General features: G+C 44.7%; 1 long non-coding RNA gene across 1 annotated transcript in view; it reads right to left on the bottom strand.

Annotated features, from left to right (window-relative positions):
- LOC120409753 overlaps positions 1 to 4,502 on the bottom strand; it is a 75,197-nt gene extending 70,695 nt beyond the window's left edge. The window contains exon 1 of the long non-coding RNA XR_005601539.1: positions 3,578 to 4,502. This is a non-coding gene — a long non-coding RNA (uncharacterized LOC120409753). The remainder of the gene's footprint in view (positions 1 to 3,577) is intronic.
- Positions 4,503 to 23,037: the final 18,535 nt, after the last annotated feature.

Below are 23,037 nucleotides of genomic sequence, written 5' to 3'. Positions count from 1 at the left end.
AGTATTTACTGTGCACAGTAAGTCTGCACCTGCAGATGCAGGCGCTCATGGAAAAGCAAAGATCACACATAAAGAAAGGTTTTTATTCTGAAAGTAATGACTGTGATGCTTTGGTTAATACAAAATTCCAAGCAAGGTCTTAAAGCAATCAGTAGAGGATCATTCAAGACATACTAGCAGGATTATTTCAGATATTTTAAAATACATAAATATTTATTTACTTATATAAATAAACAGAAATATGGCCTAATGTATCCCAAATTACACGTCCTGCAGTAAGGGCACAAAGTCTGGGCACAAATGGCATTCATTAATAAGTGCCCCAAGAGAGGGACAGCCCTTAAAGAGAGAAAATGCACGCTGCGAAAGGGGTTGACATTTTTAGCATAAACTAAGGACTGAGATCCACCATTAATTTGCTTTGCTCATGTTGGCTTTCGCTGCTGCACGATGAGCGAAAGTCAACCTGTGCAGGATGAGCACAGGTGCATCAACATCCTTCACCCTGGGCACTTCCTCCTCCAAATTCCCCATGCAGAACAGGGGAAGAAAGATCAAAGCAAAATTTCAGCATCGGCAGCTTCAGCATTTTCCCTCAGCAGAGGCAGACGTGAATCCAAAGATTCAGCTGTAAATATTTTAAAAGTGGCAAATGGACTTTTGGCAGCCAAAATAAGAATCTTTAAAAGCACTAGCATTTGCTGCCCTCAACCCTTGCAAACCCAGCCTGCTAAAGTGGTAAGCAAGGTTGCCCACAAACTGAAAACTGAAACTAGTTTCAGCCCCAATTCCAAAAAACCTGGAAGTAATTTTAGAAGCAGGAAACCCTCAAGCAAGAGACAGCACCTGTAGATTAAAACCTCTTCCTCTGTCAGGCTTCAACACATTCGACTAACAAAACCATAAAGAAAGTAAGACTCCCTTAAAAAAGCCTCATTTTCAAAATTTTTTATAGCTTTGAGGTTGTATTTTATCCTTAAACCAATAAATACTTCCAATTCCTTAATTTGCTGCCAGCTGGGGAGAGGTTTAAAAACTTCTGTAAACCTGCAATTTCAGTGCTGGTCTGTGCTGGGCACTGAAAAATTCCACTGGGGTGAGAGTGAGAGGGGTTAGTCATGACAAGAACATCCCTGCAATGTGCCAGGGCTGCTTTTCACTGTCATCCAACCATCATTAATACCGACTTAGTCCATCAATGATTTTCATAATCAGTTATGTGCTTTTGAAACACACCCACACACATAATCTTCACAAGCGGCCAAATAGAAGCTTTCTGTATTTCTATATTATTATTAATAACATGCATCTGTGTACAGACCAACCTCCTAAAGGATATTTTGATCCAAGGATCTGCAACCTGACTGAAAGCGAACTTTTGCCACTTTACCAGCAAATATCTTGAATGCTGATGGGGTTCATCTTTTAACTAGCACCTACGGATGTAGCTGGCAGCCCCCCTACCCGGATCCTCACGCTGACCAACACGAAAGCCCTTAAACTACTTACCCTCTGAAGCTGCCCCACATCTATGCAGGGTGAGACCTGCTCTTAACAAAACCTGAGATGATTTTTCCTCCCTGTAAAGGACAGCTGTACATTTGCAACTGAAACATCGTTCCCGGCCAAGCTCTAATTCTTGGGCCACCCCCAGGTACCCCAGGTGTGCCACGTGCCTGCCAGACCCTGTGTGACTAGGGAGTCACACTGCAAGAGGCAATGCAGAATGCAAAATTCAGGGTACATCTACCATGGCTTTTCTCCTTGCTCGGTCTGAGTGCAGACCCTACAATGCAGAGGTCAAGCACCCTGGGGCTGCACTGGGTTACCCAGATCACAGGCAGGTTTTGCTCGGTCTCTAGAAGGCACCTCCAGAAGCACCAAAGGGCCCGGCAGCACTAGAGCAGAGCAACTGAAGCCCCATTCGATCCCAGTTACTTATAAAAGATAAAGCTCATTCCACCGCAATGTGCTGCTGACAAGGGACCTTTTCACATCTTACAGGAGCAAGTGGAGATCTGGTTTGCGATGTCTTTAACAGCTGACTACAAGGAAAAAAAATAAGGATTTTAAGTATCAATGGTGTTTGCTTTAATTGCAGATAAAAAGAACAACTGCAAGTGATCCAGTCTTTCTTAGGTGCTTTAGAAGTTGTTAGGAGCTAGTTAATGAAACACCAGGGATTTCAGTGATGCGAAAGCTGTTAATTCAGGTTAAGCAAGGAAAACTCCTATGTGCAAATGAAGAGCTGGTTCCAGGGGATGTCTCTGCAGCAGAGCACAAAGTCCATGCGAGCAAGCAAGGGGTCTGGCACTGCAGGGCTGAGCCTCCAGGCAATCCTACGGGAGAAGGCTCTGCCTTGGCACATGACCACGCTGCACGGGGCTTGACCATGACCATGCCCACTAGCCTGGCCAGGATGCTGCTGTTCACCTCTGAGTCCAAATCCCCACTGTTAGCTCCGGCCTCTCCTACAAGCACAGCAAGCGCCTGACTTTGCTCATTGATCAAGCAAAGAACTTTATCCCCAGTCTTTGTCTACCATCTCCATCTGGCCTAGGAGTCACAGTCAAATTGAAGAGAGAGGCAACTGATTATGTTTCCCACTGAACATGCTCTATCCACCCTGCCCCCTGCATTTCCTTCCTTTGATGCAAAATTGTGCTTACAAAGCAAGAAGACAAAACTTTTAATGCCTCACAAATGCTGAGGGGAACGCAAAATAAATGTACAGCAAAGCATTTTCAGCCCTTTTCCTTCAGCACCTCCTCTTTGTATAGTAAAAATAAAAGTTAGATACAAAGAGCTACTTTTTTGTCTACCCCGTAGAAGGAGCAATCTGTTCACCCGCACACCTGAGCATTTGACCAAACCAGCACAAGTGCCAAAAAGAATGATTTTCACAGCAAATTGATAGCCACAGACACCAAAACAATTATTCAATTCTCTCCTAGAAAGAATGGAAAAAGAATTTGTCACCTTCACAAAAACACCTAACTCATTGTAAATGATTCTAAAAATACAAATTTGGTTGTTATCACTAGTCCTATTGAGTTATACAGATCTATATGGAATAGGAAAAGTTTTAATTTTAGAGCTAAAGGCATCTCCTTTTATATGGGATAAGTGATCCTCAAAATTATGTTCTTCAGCAGAAATTCTATTAAACTAAGAAGAGAAAAAATGTGTTTAACACTTGTGTCATCTTTTTTGAAATGAGATGATGAAGCCCGATAAGCTGATCCACACATGGCTGGTGGCAGCTGTGGGTTACGAACACAGCTGCCCAGGAGTCCAGAAGGATCCAGGTGGAGGAATACAGAGCATCAGATCCATCCTTTCCCTCATGTATGAGGCTATGGTTGGGCATCAAAACCTTCAGAAGCTGATACCACTGATCCACGAGAACCTTCATCTCAAACTGGGTCTCTCCCAACAAAGAAAAGCCATCTTCAGGGTATGGCACCAGGGACTTTGGAAGGTCTTACCTTCAGCAGAAGCTAATAAGGAAAAAAAGTGACTGAACTGAAGATCAAGAAAGCAAACTGGGCAGTCAACAACAAAACCATTTACATACCTGCTGGACAGGAATGCTGCTGCACTGGAAAAGCTCTGGGAGAAAATATCTTCCAGCTGGGTAAAGCAATGGCTCCGTCTTAAGAAGATGCATGGGGAGATATTCCAGTAAGTGACTGTATGCTATAATCCTCAGGACAGGGCCACAAATGACACAGGGTGACCCAGGAAAAAAGAAGGTAAAAAGATGGTAGGAACTTCCAGATGCTTATATCCATAGCCGACATTCTCCAGAGGGTTTTGTGGGTCCATATGTCCATGCATCCCATGATCCTAAAAATCCTTGGGAGCTACAAAAAGGACCAGACTGCCAGGCTCCTCCAAACGTCATCCCAGACCAGTGGGACGCATGGGGTTGGGACCTTCAGAGAGAAGAAAGGGACAGGCCATTACACAACAGCTCTTACCACGTTGGACAAGGTCTATTCCCATGGAAACTCCTATCTTTTGATTTATTTTTGCACGGAAGGAAGGTTTTAGTGTTTGTTTCTTGTTTTGTTTTTTAATTTGCATGATTTACTTAAATGAATGTAACAGTGAGCAGAGGCACAACATGGAGTCACCACCTCCAGATGCCTCATAGCTGCTAGCTGATGTGAGACGAGGAGGACGACAAGCCAGCAACTGAAAAAAGTTTTCACCTAACCAACAGATCTTTCCAAAACTCTCTTCTTTTTCTTTTTGTCAGGTGAAAGGACAGAGTCTTCCTCTCCTCTCCTTTTTTCCACACCTTCTAAACCTAATGAAGTATTTTCTCTACCAGGGAAGAGGAGGATGGAAAGGGTTGTAAAGAAGCAGGTCAGCAGCATCATCTGCCTTCCTGACTTCCACCACCAGGAGAATCACACCTTCAGCAACCCGCATCAACGTCTGGCCCAACCCATCAGTGACATAGCAGAAACACTCAGCTCTTGAGTACAACCCACTGTGACCTCCGACCAGGCAGAGCCACACTTCCCACCTCTACCATCAGAGAAAATAAACACATCCCAGCAAAGTAGCTCAAAATACCGGAGGAATTAGTCATAAAGATTCTAGTACTTGACGTATATAAACCCATCATAATCTGGGGGGTTGGGGTTGTTTGTTTTTTCAGTTCTTTTAATTTGATTTTACCAATTGTGCTGGGAATAGAGCTGATGGGATTTTTGTTTGTTATTTTAAAATATGAAAGCTGTCACATAAACACAGGCAAGTGCCAGGCCCAGATATAATGCCCAGCAAGTGCTGAAAGGAAACTCAGCTCTTTGCCCGACATTGCTTTCTAGTCCAACTGTAAAAAGAAAACAGCAGAGAGCAGCTGAGAGCCAAAAGAGGTTTTTTCACTTTGTTTTAGCTGCAGCAGCACAGGAAGGTGATAACATTGTGTGTAATGCAACCAAGCAAAGGAGTAATGAAAGTGCAAGCAATTAGATCAAATAGCAGAGGGTTAAGGAAAAGGTGTGATAATCATTTGTTTTGCTAATTGTGTCAATAAAGACCTATCTACCCTCAAACAGCGGAAACGTCATCAGATATTTAAAAGGGAAAAATCAAGTGAATAATTAAATGTACAAAAACCCGACATTTTTTCCCCAGATGGTCTCTTTAAAGGGTTGATTAGGAGAATCACATGTTTATTTTGAATAAAATTCCAGTGACTTTGATCATGTTTAAGTCACCTCACGTACAAAATCTACTTCGAACCAAAACTACTTCTTCCCTTGGGAAAACAATCAAAATTACCTTCTCTGCAGGAAAGATGCAGCATTACCACAACCCAGGCTAAACTGGCTTATGGGGACAACACCATAACTCACAAAAATCTGGTGCCTTTGCAACATGTTTTTGTTGTTACAAAACCCAGCAAATCAGTATAAGCCAACTGGAAGTCTGCAGACAGGCTTGCAGATGAAGTTGCACTTGAAGTCTGCTAATTCGTGGAAAAAAAATCTGAATGACCTTGTCCTTGCTTCTAGTGTTTTCTCAGTGATGGGGAGAGTTAGCAAATGAAATATTCCCTAACTTCCCCCCAGCTAAATGAAGTGAAGCTGAAGAAGGTCTGACCCAAGTCTCTGAGCTGATGAAAACATTTCAGAAAAGGATTTGAATCTCCCAAAATAACTTCCATCCCACTAATTACACAGCCAATCTCAGCCACTCTGATAACTGTATGACATTGAAAATGCCTGTAAAACCTATTTCTCTACAGCAAAAACACCTGCCCAAAATCCTCGAGCTAACTGTGTTCTCCATAAACCAATTACCTGTAAAATATTGAGCATGCAAACAGAGATGAAGCTCTGTCTCCAGAGAAATGAGGCTCAGCCCACCAGCCTAGCCCCTCACTGTGCTGTGCCTGATGCACCAGCAGGACTTTTTCTCCAGGCTCCAACACGGATGTGTCAATATGTACTTTGCTCAGTTCTCCTGGGAGATGAGCCCAGCAGTTGTCACTATCCAACAAGTGAAAACGTAATTTTTTCATTTTCTATCTTCTATACCTTCCCCCATCCTGCATATACCACACCACTCACAGCACTCTCATCTTCTGCCTTCAAGGCCAGCTGGATGGCAGCAGGACTCACAGGCTGTGCAAGAGCTCAGTGATCAGCATCTTGCACAGTTTATGTTTTTACATAAACATATGGGCTTTTCTAGTCAGATTTTAACAGATAAACTAATGGCTGATGATTAATGTTCATTTTAATCATCTTCCTTTATGGTATGGAGGAACCTCAGTACTTTCCACTCCTGGATGTGAGAAGACACTGTCTCATTGCTTCCCAGTTTGAGAGGCAGATGAAATTCAAACCCTTGTGCCCAGCACATGCCTGAAGAGACAACCTTCCAGTTGTCTAGACGCTACCATTAAAATGTGCCAGATTTTTAAGACTGAGCACACTGCTTGCTGGGAAGAACATCACTCCACTCCAGCTCACTCCATTGCTGCTTCCCCCTCAAAATGCAGGGACTTCCTTGCAGACTGTCCATGAGCGTTGCCCAACAGTTTAGGTCTTGCCCTTATCAACTCACTGAAGGTCATGCAGTAGGTTGGCAGCAAAGCCATGAAGCACAACCAGATTTTACAAGTCATGGGCCAGCACTTGAAAAACACATTCATCTTCCCCATCCCTTGACAAGAAATAACTCCATTACTTGTGCACAACAAGGGTTGAATCACTCGCACACAGAAACACCACGCACCGAACACATGTCAGCTCTGAGCAAACAAGGCATCACCATCAACACGAGAGCAGCACCCTGAGCCCACAGCTCCTCTCCAAGGGCAGCAAGAACCTGAACACACCAGCTGGAGGAAACCAGCAACGAGCAAAGTGTGCCCTGCAACACAGAGACCCCAAATGATTAATAAACACACAAAAAGAGTTAAAAGACTTGTTCCTCATTAGCTGAAAAATACATGAGGAAGAGAGTAGGAGTCCCACCTGTTAAACTTTGAATGTTGAAGAGTCCCAAGTGCAATGGCTCGTTTCACAAAACAAGGGGTGTTTTCTGTGCCTGTGTTTTATTTTAAGGCAAGAGCCGGGTTTTTTACACTCTAGCATGTTTATTACAATCCAGCCATGTGAGTTAAATGCAGCAAGGGACCTGTTAAACCTCATGATCAGTGCAGTAAGCTCCAGCAGTAACTTTATTATGGGCAAGAATGCAACTGGGGCATTCATGTCTGCTGCTCCTGCCACCAGGCACTGTGAGCAGTATGTGCTCAGTTTGTCAACACCAAAATCCCCTCCTTAAACACAAGGTGAGCATCCCAAAATGGCTTCGTTACATCCCAAAATGGCTTTGTTACATCCCCATGCAGAAGAACATCTCCAGATACAGGGACTGCTTATCAAGGTCAGTGTTACCCAGCAGAGAATAAAAAAGGAAAAAAAAAGAAAACAATTCAACTTTTCTTGTTTTTTTTATAAATCCTCCAGTGAATGGTTGCAGATATATTTGCTGAAAGGCAGCAGTTTGCTACAGTGGGTATCTCAGCTACCACGAGGGAATGCATTTCTCCTGGTTTAGCGAGCCAAAGCAGGCTCAGCACCAGTCCTGGCAGAAAGAGCGAGCACAGGACCAAGCCCAGACTGTCCCCTGCAATAACATCCAGCTGATTAATCAGCTCAAGTCACCTCCAAAACCTCTCCTTGGCTTCCTGTTCTTAGGCATGAAATTTTAGAAGAGCTATAGACTGAATCTGACATTACAGTGAGGGTGGCAAAATCAGGGAGTTCCAGGTCAACAGGACTTGTGTTCTGTATCAGTGAGGAAACATGAACTTGCTTGCTTTATGGAATTACAGAAGGACACCAGTTGACAGTCTCTTATATCATGTGCCTATAGTATTTATGTCCTTATAGAAGACAAATAAACAATACCAATTATTTCCCAAAGAAACACATAGGAAAATAGTGTAAAGGCCTCTGCTCCTTTTTCTCCTCACTCAGCAGCACCAAATTTTTGGAGTAACCTGGCTGCTTTTGAGGGCTTCACAAGCTTAGCCAACATCCCAGGCAGTCCCTAGAGCTGGGGCTTTTGCTCCCAGATCAGAAACAGCAGCTACAGCTGGGACATGATTAATGAGGGGAGGGCACTTCGCAGATGCTCCACCAGTCTGTGACCAGGCAATGACACTGCACATCCAATACCCGAGTATTTTAGGAAAACAAGATGAAGGCAAGAACCATTGATCTTGCCTCACCCTACCATTTTTCATCCTAAAAATCAATTCCTTTCTGGGAATGAAAAGGGGAAAGTTGAAAAAAGACAAGCACATAAGGACTGCCTGGTAGATTGTGGATTCCAACCTACACTCCACCCAGAAAAGCATTGTTTGGTAACAGTAAAAATGCAACATAAAAATGCTTCCAAGAACTCTTGTAACAGTTTCACAATAAAGTGTATATTTTAAAATTTAAGTCTAGCTATTCCATTGAAGGTATCATCACATAAATTTGTGTCCCTTGCATCCACCCAGGACTCCTCACCCACACTCGGGGTGGGTCTGCCCACCAACGTGAACCAACACCCAAGTGACCAACGGGCTGTGTATTTACTGCTCAAGTTCTCACACAAAATGCAGGTCATGACTATGCTGTTTTGACTTCACAAAATGACTCCACATGAGGATCACAAGCTGGGATGCTACAATTTGAAGCGCTGCTGAGATGCCCTACAATTAACCCCATTCTTTTAACCATTTTTGAAGACAAAAAGCAAGCAAATGTCATACAATCTGATATTTTAAGCACCTAATGTCACCTTGGACCATTTTCAAAGCAAAATTTAATAACCTTATTCTCTGTCTGCACCAGCTGACACAGATACATCAAGAGAAAAAAATCTTTAAAACATTCCCTAAGGAGAAGTGGGGGGAGATACTCTCCTGATAAATGGCAGACTGTTACATAAAAAGACCAAAGGAACAAACTGTAAGATAAATATTAGCTAGCCTTTTTATAGTATTCAAGACATGAATGTTTCCCAACTTGGATGACAGTACCAAGAAAAAATAATTTTATTTCATGCTATCAAAATCAACTCTAATACGGAACACAGCATTCCACACATCCTCCTCTTGGCAAAAGATGTCTTACAAGTGAAGAGTGTGATTCTTAAGAGATACTGGATTGGCTCACCTAGAAAAATTGAAAGGCCACAGAGAAACGAAGTCCACAAAGAATGACCATTTCAGCCTTGAACCACTTGCAGCTCAGACAATGATCTCTTTCTGAGATGCAATCAGGCTCCTTGGGGATGCAGTGTAATGCAAGGGACATGTCACACTTCAGGACAGTACTTCATGCCTCCTGCTCTCCTAGGGCTGTGCATTCTGGCTTCAAAGGTGTTTTACAGAAACGCTGATCCCCAGGCTAATCTTGCAGAGATAAGTTGTAACCCTTCAAGTGCATGAGGGAATGGATTTTTGCGCCTTTCTTTTTTGTTTATTGGCTTGCTCTCAATTATATCCACAATCTCTGTCATCAACTACAACTACTACAATAAAGTCAAGATCTCTGCATCAAAATGAAAGTCAGGTTCCCACACCTGGGTGAAGGAAGGGCCCTTCCATCCCACTGCTCACACCCAGGTGGGTACCATGTCACCTCCCATGCTGCCAGCAGGCTCAAGCAAGAGCCTCTTTCCTTTCCCTGGTCCCTTATGTGGGCACACAGCATCTCTCCCACCAATGGCTCTCCCACCATCCCATGTCTAGCACCAAAGACCTACAGGTGCTCTCACAGTTGTGACACAGAGTTGCTGCTCCATCTCCAGAGCTGCTCTACTGCTTACCAACACACAGCCCAGTGCCAGGTTCCCTTGCTGGGCACTGCTGCAATTCACAGAAAACTGGGGAAATTCACTGCAAACTCGCTTTGTGCCTTGGCCAAAATGACCCACAGCTCCCCACACCTGGCTTGGTCACCACAAACCATCCTAGTTACCCAGAGCAGGGCTCAGTCTGAAGCCTGCAGACACTTTTTGCTACCTTTTATTTATGATTTTCAGTCTACTGCATTAGTTACTAGCTTACAATGAAAGGAAAGAAAAATCACTATGCCAGCTGCAAAAATAATCCTCCTGGCTCATTACATTTTCAGTTCTTTATCTTAGACCTATTCTTTAAACCTTCAGGATATAGGCTGTCACCATGCAGGCTAACAACATGCTTTGTAGTCAAATAAATGCTGAAATTCTCACAAGACTACATCACTCCAGGAGCAAAGGAGTTGTGCTAAAATTATAAAAGTGGCTAACAGAGAGATTAATTGGATGCTATTAAAAAAAAGAAAAAAACAAACCGCAAAACAGAAGACACCAGACCCTTACTTTTGAAAGATAAAATCAACCAACTCCAGGCATCTTGGTCGCAGTCGACATTTGCTTTCATCAACCCCCCACCACTGCAGCCTCCTGAAATCCCTCTATTAAAATGGATTTGCAATTGTCCCCATGTATGCCATCACTGTCCCCATTTATGCCACCTATGCTGTCCCTGCTTCAGCTCCAAAAAGGCAGAGTTGGGATGATGGGCTTGGTCCTCTGAAGGAACTGGTGGGACAGAAACTGAGTGAATGGTTCCAGTTCTGGGGAAGTTTGATCCCTGTGGCACTGGACCAACACAGCTCCAGCCCCACAAACACCAAGTTGATTTGCTGGCCCAGTGTGACCAAAAGGGGACATTCCTGAGCCCCTCTCTGGGCCCCTCTGGACCTCAACTCCTCAACCCAAAGGAAACCACACTCTGCTCTTGCTGGGAGCATTTATCGTGGGCAAAGCAAATCAGCCCAAAGTTGCCGACAAGCAGTGAGGGGGTAAAGGCCAAGAAGGAAAAAGACATTTTTTAATGAGCTTAAGTCACCCCTTGCAGGACCGACACATTTCCAGCTTAATATCTGGCTCCTTTAAAAGCTGAATCCTTGGTGGGTGCCTCCTCATGCAAGAATAGGACAGAAGCCCAGTGGTAATGACTTTCCCTGTGCACTGTCACACTTGGCTTGAGGTCCAAGCATCCCTGTGGAGCCCAGGAGAAGCCCCACATGCTCCAGGGCTGGCACAAGGCTCCACAAAGGCAACTGAGGTGAAGATTTCAAAACAGCTCTGGGAATACCAGCACAGAAACATTTTGGCAGATTAGGCTCTGTCTGCCTGTTACTTTTTTGAAAGGTCCTACTTATTAAAGGCACATGTTCAATATTCAGTAAATAATAACAGAAAGTGTTTGCCATTAAACCAAAGCCCATGGAACAATCTTGACTAATCCAGCTGTCAGATCCAAATAAATGCCTGCCCTGCTTTTACAGGCAGCTCTAACATGCAGCTCAGTGATCAGGACCTTCATGAGGTGAAAAAAAGAAATACCATTATTAGAAAAGATTTTTTAACACTGGAGGACTTGGCTTCATCTAAACATAGATGTTGCACTGGTTTAATTAAATCAGCACAGAAAGGTTTTATTTATTGCATCATACAGTTAGACTATTAAGTTACAGCCCAGGACTCATTTTTCTGCTGATATCCAAGAGTAAATCCTTTTTCTGCTGATGCAAGGATTCCTACCAGGGACTGCACTCCAGCTCTACCTGTCCCATCCCTCGTGTTTGTGAAGGGGTGTTTTGCTCACTGTCTTGTACTTGCAGAGCTCTCCTGACCATACACCAGTTTTAATTCTACTGAAAAAACACTTCAGTCCTACCAGCTCTCTGCTCCTACCACTCTGCTTTCACCTCCATCCTTGATGATTATTATTGCAGCCACCTCAAGAGGAAAAAAACAAGACCTCTGAAAACACGTCTGGCTCCTGTATAACCCTCTTCACGTTTGCAAAACAAGCACAGAGCCCAGCAGCGACAGGGAGCTGCAGGGAATCAGCTGTTTACTCCTCAGCCCTGGAGCTGCCTCCCACCAACCCTGCACCTCACACACGCAGGGCAGCAGCCAGGGTCCAGCTCAGCTGCATGGATGGATAACCTCCCCAGGTTGGCATCCCCATTATTTTGATGCCTGAATATACTCAGATCAACTAACCTTCCTGTAACCCAGAGATGTCTAAATTTTTATTCCAAGACTGACAAAGTATTGCACCTCTTCCCACTCATTTATTGCTAACAATATTTTTATTTTAATCAGGTCTAGACTCTTAAATACTTAATGACCTGGTTTTCTGAAGAGCTTACATGCTGTGAGAAAAATAAGGGAAAAAGAAGGGATTGTTTTATCACTACATCAGCATCTAAAGGCATCAAAGGAATTCCTAGCTACATACCACTTGCTATATGGGAATGCAGTTAAATAGTGTATTTACATACAAAGCCTGTGAGACTCAGGAGAACTTACAGACACAGAATCAAGAGATTCACAGAATGGTTTGGGTTGGAAGGGACCTTTAAAGGTCATCTAGTGCAAACCCCCAATGAGCGGGGACATCTTCAACTCCATCAGGTTGCTCAGAGTCACATCAATCAATGTTTCCAGTCCGAAAGGTCTCTTCTCTTTTGCAGGGATGATGCTGCCTTGGAGGGTGCAGGGTTCTCCACCCACACATCCCACAGTTTGGCATTTCTGTCCTCTCTGCTCTTTGCCACAGCCCCATTGATGGAAGCACTGCCACTCCTCTGAGGGCAGCAATGCAGGCGAGTGCCCTTCGACTTGCTCCAGAAAAAAAATTTAAAAAAAATAAAAAAAGCTGGGGTCGGATGAAGCTGTTTAAACATCAACTTGAGCTCACTGGATAGGGAGGGAAAACCTGGAGCCTGTACAACTGGTCCTGCAGGACTGACTGTCCACCAATTCCATGGCTCCACTGCCAAGACTCAGCCAAAGCCTCCACACAGCCTCCCTGCAGAAGGCAGGCCCACCAGAAAATCCACCAAACCCAGAGGTGAAGTGAGGGAGGTCTCTTCCCAGCTGTGCAAATCCTTAACACCAACAGCAGATCCACCTGTGCCCAGCCACCTGTCACTGCACCAGAATGTGAAGCTGCTGCTGAGCTTACAACTCTCCTCCCTAAGAGCTGCTGGAGGAGACCAGCCTTTCTTGAGCATCTGACTTACCCATGCCAGGAGCAAACAGTCCCAACCTCTGTCTCTCTGTTAACTTCAGTGGAGTCAGGATTTCTCTCTCATGGTTATAATCTACTCCAGGGACAGAAGATCTGTTTTCATGCAGATGCCCCTCTTTTATCACAAAGAATGGAGACAGATCATTGCAGGTCACACTATCTTTCCTTAGCTGAAGATACTGTTAGCCCCATTTCATAAGTCCTCACAGCTATTTGGCTGAAATATCTGAAATAACTTCCTTCTGAAGACTGCTCATCAAGACACCCTTTTTGCCAATCTGCTTCCTAGGCTGAATTAAATTCTCCTGGAGATGATGCTGCAGCAGAAACCAGTGCCCTTTCCAGACCTTTTCCCCCATTTACTTAAGATGGCAAGTGTAGAGCTGGTACTCACAGTAGATAATCAGAATGTGGGATAGAGTTGGTAAAGAAGCTCCAAGGTTAAAGAAGAAGAAAAGGAGGAAGGAAAGGACATTGAAACACATCACAGGTAACACATCATAAGAACATCGTAGGTAGTGGCATACTGACAACTGAACTTCATGATTCAGGGCTAAAAACCAGCAACAATAATTAAAATACTATAGAAGATTAAATTTAATAAATTTTTTTTCTCAAGACAATGACACCTCCTGCCCTCCTCTGACCTGATGCTGGTTATGTGGGAGTCGGGCTATCAGGTCAGACACGTTTGTGGCTGATGCAATCCTGCTGTAACAGTGCAGTGCCCAGCGCTGCTCCTGCAGGTGACTCGATGCTCATGATCCCCTGCCCGGTGATCCGCAGCGCAGGGAGGAGGGTGGCAGCTGCAGCGTGATGCAGCAGGGATATAAAAAGCTGAGGACTCAGCCTGGAGAGTGGAAACCAACCTGCGCCAGCAGCGTGCCGGCATCACCTTTCACCTACATCTGCTGAGCCGCCTTCCCAATAAGAGATTATCTTGGGAAAACAAGCTCTGTCATGGCTGCTCGCTCCAACTGCTCCCGGGATCAGAGTTATGTCCTTCTAGGACAGTAAGCTAAGGGCAGGAGAGGGGGACCCCATGCCCAAAGCCATCCCCACTGACAGGGGGATCAGAACTGGTTCTCCCAGGAAAAGAGAACCTCTTCCCATTCCCAGTGGTTCCTGAAGTGCTCAGGCCCATTCACCCCTCCAGAGGCTGGCTCCATGCTGGGGGCAAGGAAAAGCCCAGCTGTCTCAGTCAGGGGACCGATGCTCCTTTACCAAAAAAGGGACACCAGGGAACAGCGTGACTATGTCAAAAAGCTCCAATGGCTTTTTCAGCTCCAATTCCCTGGCTCTCCATCCTGGGAACAAAGCATGACAGACTCGGGACCTGAGAGGCAGCAACAAAAATCTGGAAAATTCAGAGAGAAAACATCAGAAATCATCAGCCCCAGAGACAGGTGCCAGAAGCCACCATCAAGAGAATGTTTAGAGCCAAATCTGATCTTGGCTCCACCAAAATGCTCTCACTGCCTCTTGTGCTGGATCAGGCTGTGCACGCCTGGTCATAACTGGGTTTTGGTCTCTTCCACATCCTCCCCAGGGCTCAGCTGGCTCCGGCTGATGTGCTCACTGCAGCTCTGCCATCCAGCAGGATGGAATTCCAAGCTATCAGAAGTGCTGGAGCTAGCCTTTGAGATGTCAGAAAACCGAAGAAGAAACTATTCCAGCTGTTTATTTCCGTTTTTGGTCTGCCTATCTGGGTTCACATAAATGGCAATTTTAAATTTATTTATTTATTTTGGTATCTATCTTTTTGAAGTCCTACAACCCTTTGAAGTTATCCACATACTGTCCCTATATATACGTCAACACACCAAAACACTGTCACAAGACTCCTGGTTATACAAAAAGCATCAAAAACTAGGTTTTTTCCAATGGATAAACTGTATGTCAAAGCAGACTGGTATATCTGGCAGAAAAGTCAGAACTCCTTAGAAACATGTTTTCAGGAAGAAAGTGGGAAGATCATTGTAGATATTACCATTTATTCCTACCTCATAAGCAGCATGGATTAACAAAGCCAATAAAAATGACCTGGAATGCTAAACTTAAGTGCCTTGGCCTTGATTTTGATCTTGAAACAACCTGGCCCAAACTCAAGAATAATTTTTAGTATTTATTTTTAGAACACATTACCTTCAAACCTCCAGACCTGCGTAAGATACCTTTCCTATTTTTTCCATGAGGCCGAAAACACGATCTGTGAAGTCACATTTATTATGAGAGACTTGTCCATCATCGCTATCTCAGTAAATAGTTTTCCAAGGAAAGAGTGTTCTTTTCACAACAGACGTGGGCTTTCCCACCACCTACCACCAGGAAATGCATCATGTCGATATCCAAACATGCCAAAGCCAGCCTGCTCTTTCCAGAGCGACACCAAAGTTATGGCCTTGAGTTGACAAAGCCCATTTAACTGGCAACTGTTATTCTCACCGACACAGGGCAAAACTGTGTAAGAACTCACCCTCTCAAGGCTACATGTCCTCACATGCCAACCTCAATCCACCTGGGTACTCAAGTTGGATGCAAACAGCTTATGGCAAGCAAATGCTAAGTGTCTGCATCAACTCTGAGCACACTTTAACTTCATTTGAGGAGCTCTAACCACTCTCAGCTACAGTTGGAAACACGCACAGCTGCCACATGCTTCCCCATGCAGTTCATGTACCAGAAACACCACCAGTAAGGACCTGAAACCAACGGAAATTGCTGGTTTTCCTTGAACTGAAACAGCTCCATCAGTAGAGATGTGCAGTCAATGCACCCAAGCTGATATGAGGGCATCCAATCTTCCTGTCTTCTCATGAACATTCACAACAGCATAAAATCATTGAAGACCACACGGGGCACTGGGAAGGATGAAAGGAGTCTGTTCCCTTCCAACCCTAACACAGTGTAATGAAGTGGAACAAACAGCCCCACCTGTGGGATACTGGGGGATGAGAGAATCTGTGATCCTCAACTGCGTTAACGTCACCACTTCCTGCCACTCTCCTTCTCCTCATGCCCTAAGAAAGAGACCTCTGTGAATTGCCTTCCAAATCCAAGCCTTCAAGCACAAAGCCCAGAGGCCTGTGATAGTTTATTGTATATTATTTTAAGTGGTTCCTTTGCACTAATGTAGTCCTTTTCATTAGGATGGCCTGGGGCACATCAGGCGTAATACCTAAAGATCACAGCTCTGTGTATCTAAAGGCACCAAGAATAACTCTGAAGAATGTGAACCCTCCAAAGACCATGTGATGAGCCTCTCAGTGAAAGGGATGTTTTTTTAAACATGGTGACACAAAAATCACCAGACGGGATCCAACCCAACCATCACTCTTAGCATCCAGTTCTCAGATGTTCTGGAGAGCAGACCCGTGCAGTTGGCAGGAGTGAGAGGACACTCCTGCTGGCACCCATTACTGGCATGCACAAACTATTTGCTGCATTCTCCAGCTTAATTAAATCGACAGTTTAAACTAATTCCTCAGCTTTGACTGGTAGCAGCCAAGAAGCTGACATGGCTCTCCTTCTGTCACCCAAGGCAAGCATGGCAGCTTCCAGGATGCAGAGCAAGCAGCTGACAGGGATGACAACATCTACTATGGGGGTTGCATCACTGGGAGATCACCTGCTACAACCTCCAGAGGTACACTGTACCACAAGGTCATTGCTTAAACCAACCACTTACTTCCAGGCAGATATACAGACATATTTTTTTATCTCAGATATCTCTGTTCTTGTGGTTTTGCCCCACCACTCTAGCTAATGGGGGATGTCTGGATTCAGGGCAAGGCACCAGGTCTTGAGAATGATCCTTCCCACCTCCAAGACTGAGAAATAACAAAACCTGGATAAGGAAATGAGGGGAAAAATAAAACAAACACCCACAACATCACATCATGGTTCATTCGCTGTTTCAAACAGCTGCAGCAGAAATCCTCCTTTTTTTTTTTTTGCTGGCTTTTCCCTCTTTTTTTCCCTTTCCTTCCACACACATGAAACAAAGCATGAAAAAAGCAATGGCCCCTGTCAGCATCTGTTCTGCACTGACAGTTCAATCCTAAGGCCCAGCCAGTGTGATGGGCCTCAAACTACAGTCACCACAAGGACAACTGGACAGATAAATCTCTTATCTATGGCAGAGTAATGCCTACTGCAAACTGCACCACTGCAAACAGCTTCTCTGACCCTCCACAGCAGGATCTTGCACTGACTTCAGTGCATGAATAGCTGGAGCTGCAATGAACCCACAGTGCTAAGGAGCACCCCTTGCAAGCCAAGTGAAACATGACGCTGCCTAAAAGCTTTGGTGTTTCACTCCAGCCCCAGTGACCCCCATTTAAGAAGATGTAAATAGTTTAAACAAAGAACTGAAGCACTCAAAATCTGCAGAAAATTTGAAGTAAAAATTTCACCTTAGCAGCAGGTCTATTATGAACAAAACCATCACAGAATTACAACTGTATCTTCTAAGTCATCACTGAAAAAATAACCCAAAATAAATACGCCATAATATTACATGTACTTTTTATAACATATATTGGGTTTTTATACCCTATGTAGTTCCTTTTGGGGACAAACTTTTAAGCAGGGCCTGTCGTGATAGGACAAAGGGCAATGGTTTTAACCTAAAAGAGGGTTGATAAAGATTAGATATAAGGAAGGGCATATTTTAGAATGAAGGTGCTTAACACTGGAACAGGTTCCCCAAAAAGTGTTGAAGCACTGGAAAAGGTTGCCCAGAAAAGTTGTGGATACCCCATCCCTGGAAACATTCCAGGCCAGGCTGGATGGGGCTTTCAGCAACTTAACTGAGTTGAAGACATCCCTGCCCACGGCAGGGCGGTTGGACTAGATGACCTTTAAAGGTCTGTTCCAACCCAAACCATTCTAGGATTGTATGACATTGCCAAACAATCCTGCTAAAGCAGACACAATCATGAAAAATAAACCATTTTCATTGTTGGTCCTTCTAAGTACTGCCTTTTCCCACAGCCACCAAGCTTGGGGCTTAGTACCAGAGCTGGGTGAAGGTTGATTTTAGCTAAGGCTCGTCTCACTAAAAATTTCACCTCTCTCTGCAGGTGAGTGCAGGTGAACTGGGGATGTAGCACAGCAGGGTTTCAGGGGCAATGAGGCTCTGCTGGCAGCTGGAGGACAAAGTATTTCTGGCAGACCTAAAGATGTCAGGATGCACTAGCAGTAGCAGGAGACCTTGGCTCCGAGGTGCTCTGTCCCACCTGGGAGCTCATGTCCAAAAAGGGCATGTTTGAATAGAGCCTGGTAGAGGATCCAGCTGTCAGAAGCAGGAGGGGAATGACAAACACCTCTCATCTGAGAGAACAGAGTGAGCTGCCGGTGTCAGACCTGCACAGCTCAGTGGGTATGCAAAGGTATGACGTATGCCGTCTGCATCATGGAAACAGGGATTTAAGCTAAAGGACAACACTGACACAAGAACAAATGAGCATCAGCTGGCTATGAATGACTTCAGGCTGCAGCACAAAGGTCCCTTGCCATGCCAAGCTCTGGATGCCTTTCAGCAGTCACAGGGCAGGCAGTCCAATCAGTCTTAAATGCAGCTTGATAAATTTGTTAATGAGATTATATGCCTTGGCTGCTCATGAGGCTAAGGAAGAGACCTCCTTGATCCATGCAGCATTACAACCCCACTCTTCCAAGGACAAGAACTCCCAGAGCTTTCCAATGATTTTTGTTATTTTGGTCAGCACAAGCAAGGCTCCATCACCCTTGTCCACTACTGAAAACCCTTCAGATGCATGCTGCGATAAATCCACTATCTTCTCAATGTATATAGAGAGATGTTATCCCTACCACCTCCCAGTGCATCTCCATCCCACTACCCTGAAGTCCCTTTGCTACATCAGACACTCTAGTTTCTTTTTCCCTAAATAATTCCAGCATTTGTTTGGGCTGTCTTTGGAGACTACTGCTCAGACTTCTTCTAAGCCATTTGTTTTCAAAGGTACTCAAGATACTTTGCCTGCATCTTTGATAGGTTTCCAGCTTTCAGATCCCTGTGTTTAGATAAAAATTACTTTCAAGTCCAAGATTCATAGTCCAGCCTTTCAGCTGCAGATTTTCAATGACCAGATCTCAGCTAAGCCAGTAAATGCGGCTGCTGCCTTGCCAACATGTGACTCCATTTCCTCCTGGACATCCCCAGTGGCTCTGATACAACTATCAGGATACACAAATGGATTCATTTCTTGTATTCCACTGCCTTCTAATGTAAGGCTGGATTCAGGAGCTGCAAGGGTGTTCATGAGACCAGAGGGTTTATATCAGTCAGGGCACACCCCAGACCCCAGCAGAGGTCTCTCCATGCACATCTGCTGAGGGGTCCCATACGCTCCACAGAAAATCTGGGACCCCGGTTTTGCCTTCATATTCTCAGCCAAGTGAACGGGAAAGCCTGTCTGTACACAGGCACGGCTGCTGCACTGCCTCTCCCTAAGCTGAAATACATCTCATTGGCACTGAGGACTTAGGGGAAAACCTGAGCACAGGTGCTCCAGCCTGCAGGAAGATCAGGGACAACCAGCTGGAGACAAACCTCAAGCCACCCCAGCATAATAAACCACAGGATATATCCCCTAAAATGCTCTGGCTGCAGCTGGTCAGGAATAACCAGGAGTTCTGCTTTTAATCCAGATTCTGGTAGCACTTAAGTGTACTCTAGAACACAATGAGTCTGAGTTTAGACAGGTCTTGCTGTGCATTGCTGGGCTGTCCCAGGTGGAGGTGGTCCAATCTCTTGGAGAAGCTCCACCTTCAACATCTAACACAAGGCCCTCCCACCCTTCAAGAAAAAAAACTACAACCAATAACAGCTCCAAAGTGATGAGGATTACTTAATGTTCGGATAACCATTTGCAAGCAAGCAGGCCTGTGAAAGCACAGGGAAATATGCAAATATAAGGCAAAGCAGAAACATCAGCATCTTATAGAGGTTTGCCCTCATTCTATCAAAGCCTGGCAGCAGTGACATGTCCCCCCCTCCAGTAAAGCTGGTGGGATTGTGTCACCTGCTTTAACACACTCTTCTACATGCCAAGAGTGCATGAATTTAATTAGTAACCCCATTTCATTTAGATTTTGTATAAAGGATGGGGATGTTTGCAAAGGAAATCCACTTCTCATTTCAGACCCCTGACCAGGCTCAGCTGGATGGATATTTATTTAAAACATATCACCTTCCCTGCCTGCTCATAAGGCAGGGGTTGCTACCATCACAGCATCGCAGGTCACAGCAGGCAAGGCTGGCTGAGGCTGCAACCCAAGGCAGCAACCAGGCAGGCTGGGGGCGTGATCCTATGTTAAAGTGCTGGATTTGATTTGGAAAATGTCTGTCTGCTTTCCAGGTCAGCACAGCAGTGTAAGAGCACTTACTCCAGCATCTGCATCGCTACAGGTAATGTGGCTAAAAAAGATAAAGAATTAAATATCAAGTCAGCGAAGACTTTGCACATACAGAAATGCTGTCGTACTTAAAAAATTAAAATTTCACTTTAATATACAAAGACTTCCTTTCCCCCTTAAATCTCATAAGCACAACAGAAGAAAAAAAATAATCCATATCCAGAGACTTGCAAATTCCCTATCCTCACACCCAAAGGCATACCAGGCCCTTTCTACAAGCAACCAAGATAAGCAATCAAGGCATCTCACGTTTGCCTTGGCTTGATCCATACTTAAGATGTCCCACGAGCCTGTGAAATGCTGAAAAATAAATTAAAATAAAGTTCAGAATACACCCACAGCCACAACCTCTGTAGTTCTGCTGAGGAAATGCAATTGATTTGGAAAGAGTACTAAGGAGGCAGTGGGAAAGAAAAAACAGAAAAAAAGGGGTTTTTTCTGCTGAAGAAATTTTATTTTTTCCTGCTTTGGGCTGCACAGCAGAAGGGCTGTACTCAGCACAGGAGAGTGGATAACATAACCTCTCATAAGTGATACCTGCATTGCCCAACTGCGCACTGCCCTCCTAAATGCTGCCTCCTCTTTTCCTGCAGAGAGGCTGCAAATACCATCAGGGAAGCAAAAAGTAACCTTACAGAGGAGGAATAAAACCCAAACAAAACAATGTAGGAACTTCACAGTGCAGATTGTCACTTCGTCTGAGCAGTTTAAGGTGTACAAAACCCAAGGGAAGTGGAACTCAGATCCAGCACTAGGAACTCTGAGCAGTTTAAGGTGTACAAAACCCAAGGGAAGTGGAACTCAGATCCAGCACTAGGAACTCTGAGCTGCCACTCCTGGATGAGGATGCCACCAGCTCTTCTCTGGGGAGGAGCATTTACGTTATCACCAATACCTGTCATAATGAAAAATTAATTAAGGACATTGTAAGGAAAAAGAACAGCCTCATATTCTAACAAATAACTTTGCTCACTGAAATTACAATCTCTGTAACATTTTTCTGTGCACCACTTTTCTGTGTGTGAGCAAGTACAGGTGTTCATTCAGTTTTCAATTCTACACTCTTTAATCAAAAAAAATACTAAAAAGTATTTTTTTAATCTTACAGAGTCTAAACCAGCAGTTCATATTGGTAAAGTAACATAAAAAATGTCAGTCAGTTATCACATCCAAGAAATGAATCTAATCAGTTAGAGTAACAAGACAGACAAAACTTGGCTCCCAAGGACAAAGCTGCCCTTTCTGGGGGACCCACTCTGTCACCCACAACCTGACCTCCTGCAGCCTCTCAACCACATTTTTGGGGATATCTGATGCCTCTTAATGCTGCTGCCACTGCTGACAAGACCAGTCCCAGGGACTCAGTTTAATACTCTATCCCTGGCCCCAATATAGTGCATGAAAAGGGCTAGGGGCAGGTATATTTTATTAAATGAATATTGATTTTATACATGCCTTCTGAGGAGATCTAATCAAAATGAATCTAAGATAGGAGGAATCATGGTGCCATCTGAATCTGAAATTACAATGAGAGCAGGTTGACAGAATAAAATGGCAAAACTGACATGTCCTCTTAAAATACATAGATTTCAAACTTCTTGGGGTCTTAGGCTCAGGTAAGCTGTAGGAATATCTCCAGGGAAATGGCAGCGAGCTCACTTCGGCGTATTTTTATCACTGAGCTGTAGGTGCTGGGTGGCTGCCACCCTGCTGAACCCCCTTCATAAATCCCTTTGAGATTCTCAAAGAGCAGGTGCCCACTGCAAGATGGGGCATTTCAAGGTTGTCCCCCCGCTGCCAGTGGTGCAGAGCCGCAGGGGCACAAACAGCTGCTGGCACACGGTCCTGCCCTGGCACGTCCCCTCAGCTGGGAAAGTTCCAGAGCCCACCCTGCTGCTACTGGAATTTGGGGGGTTTTGAGGAGGGTGAGTGGTGCTCAGCTGTCTGGGAAGCGGTGAGATTCCAGGCTTGGGTAAGTCATGGAAGTGAGGAGGGGGACACAGGACTGCATTCTTCATGGGTGAAAGAGCAGAGAAAGCACTCTCACTGTTTCTCTGCACATTAGTCAGCACATAGGAACACAAAAACACCCCAGAGCAAATCTGCTCTGTAGTATTAGGGATTATAACTCAGAGATTTTTATTCCTCTCCCCATGACTCATCCGGTGCAGCCTCATGGCTCAGATTCCGAACAGCCTAACCTTTTTGGGCTCCCTCTGCGCAAAATCCTATTAAATAATTGCCCTTCGCAGTCAGCAGTGAAGAATTCAGGGGATTTTTCCCTGCCTTTCCCACCAAAGCAGGGGCTGGAGGGAGCCTATGCTGCACCCCAGGAGCATGTGCCTGTGACGAGGCTCAGCACTGGCAAAGCCAGCACAGCCCCGTGACCAGCTGTGAGCACAGGCACAGCCCAGGACAGGATAAATGTGATATTATCCATGGCACAGGGGACAGCTGGCTGCCAA

Source organism: Corvus cornix, chromosome 2 (assembly GCF_000738735.6).
Source record: "Corvus cornix cornix isolate S_Up_H32 chromosome 2, ASM73873v5, whole genome shotgun sequence".
NCBI classification, from domain to species: domain Eukaryota; kingdom Metazoa; phylum Chordata; class Aves; order Passeriformes; family Corvidae; genus Corvus; species Corvus cornix.
Note: the sequence above shows the minus strand (reverse complement) of the source record. Positions and strands in the feature narration are given on the sequence as shown.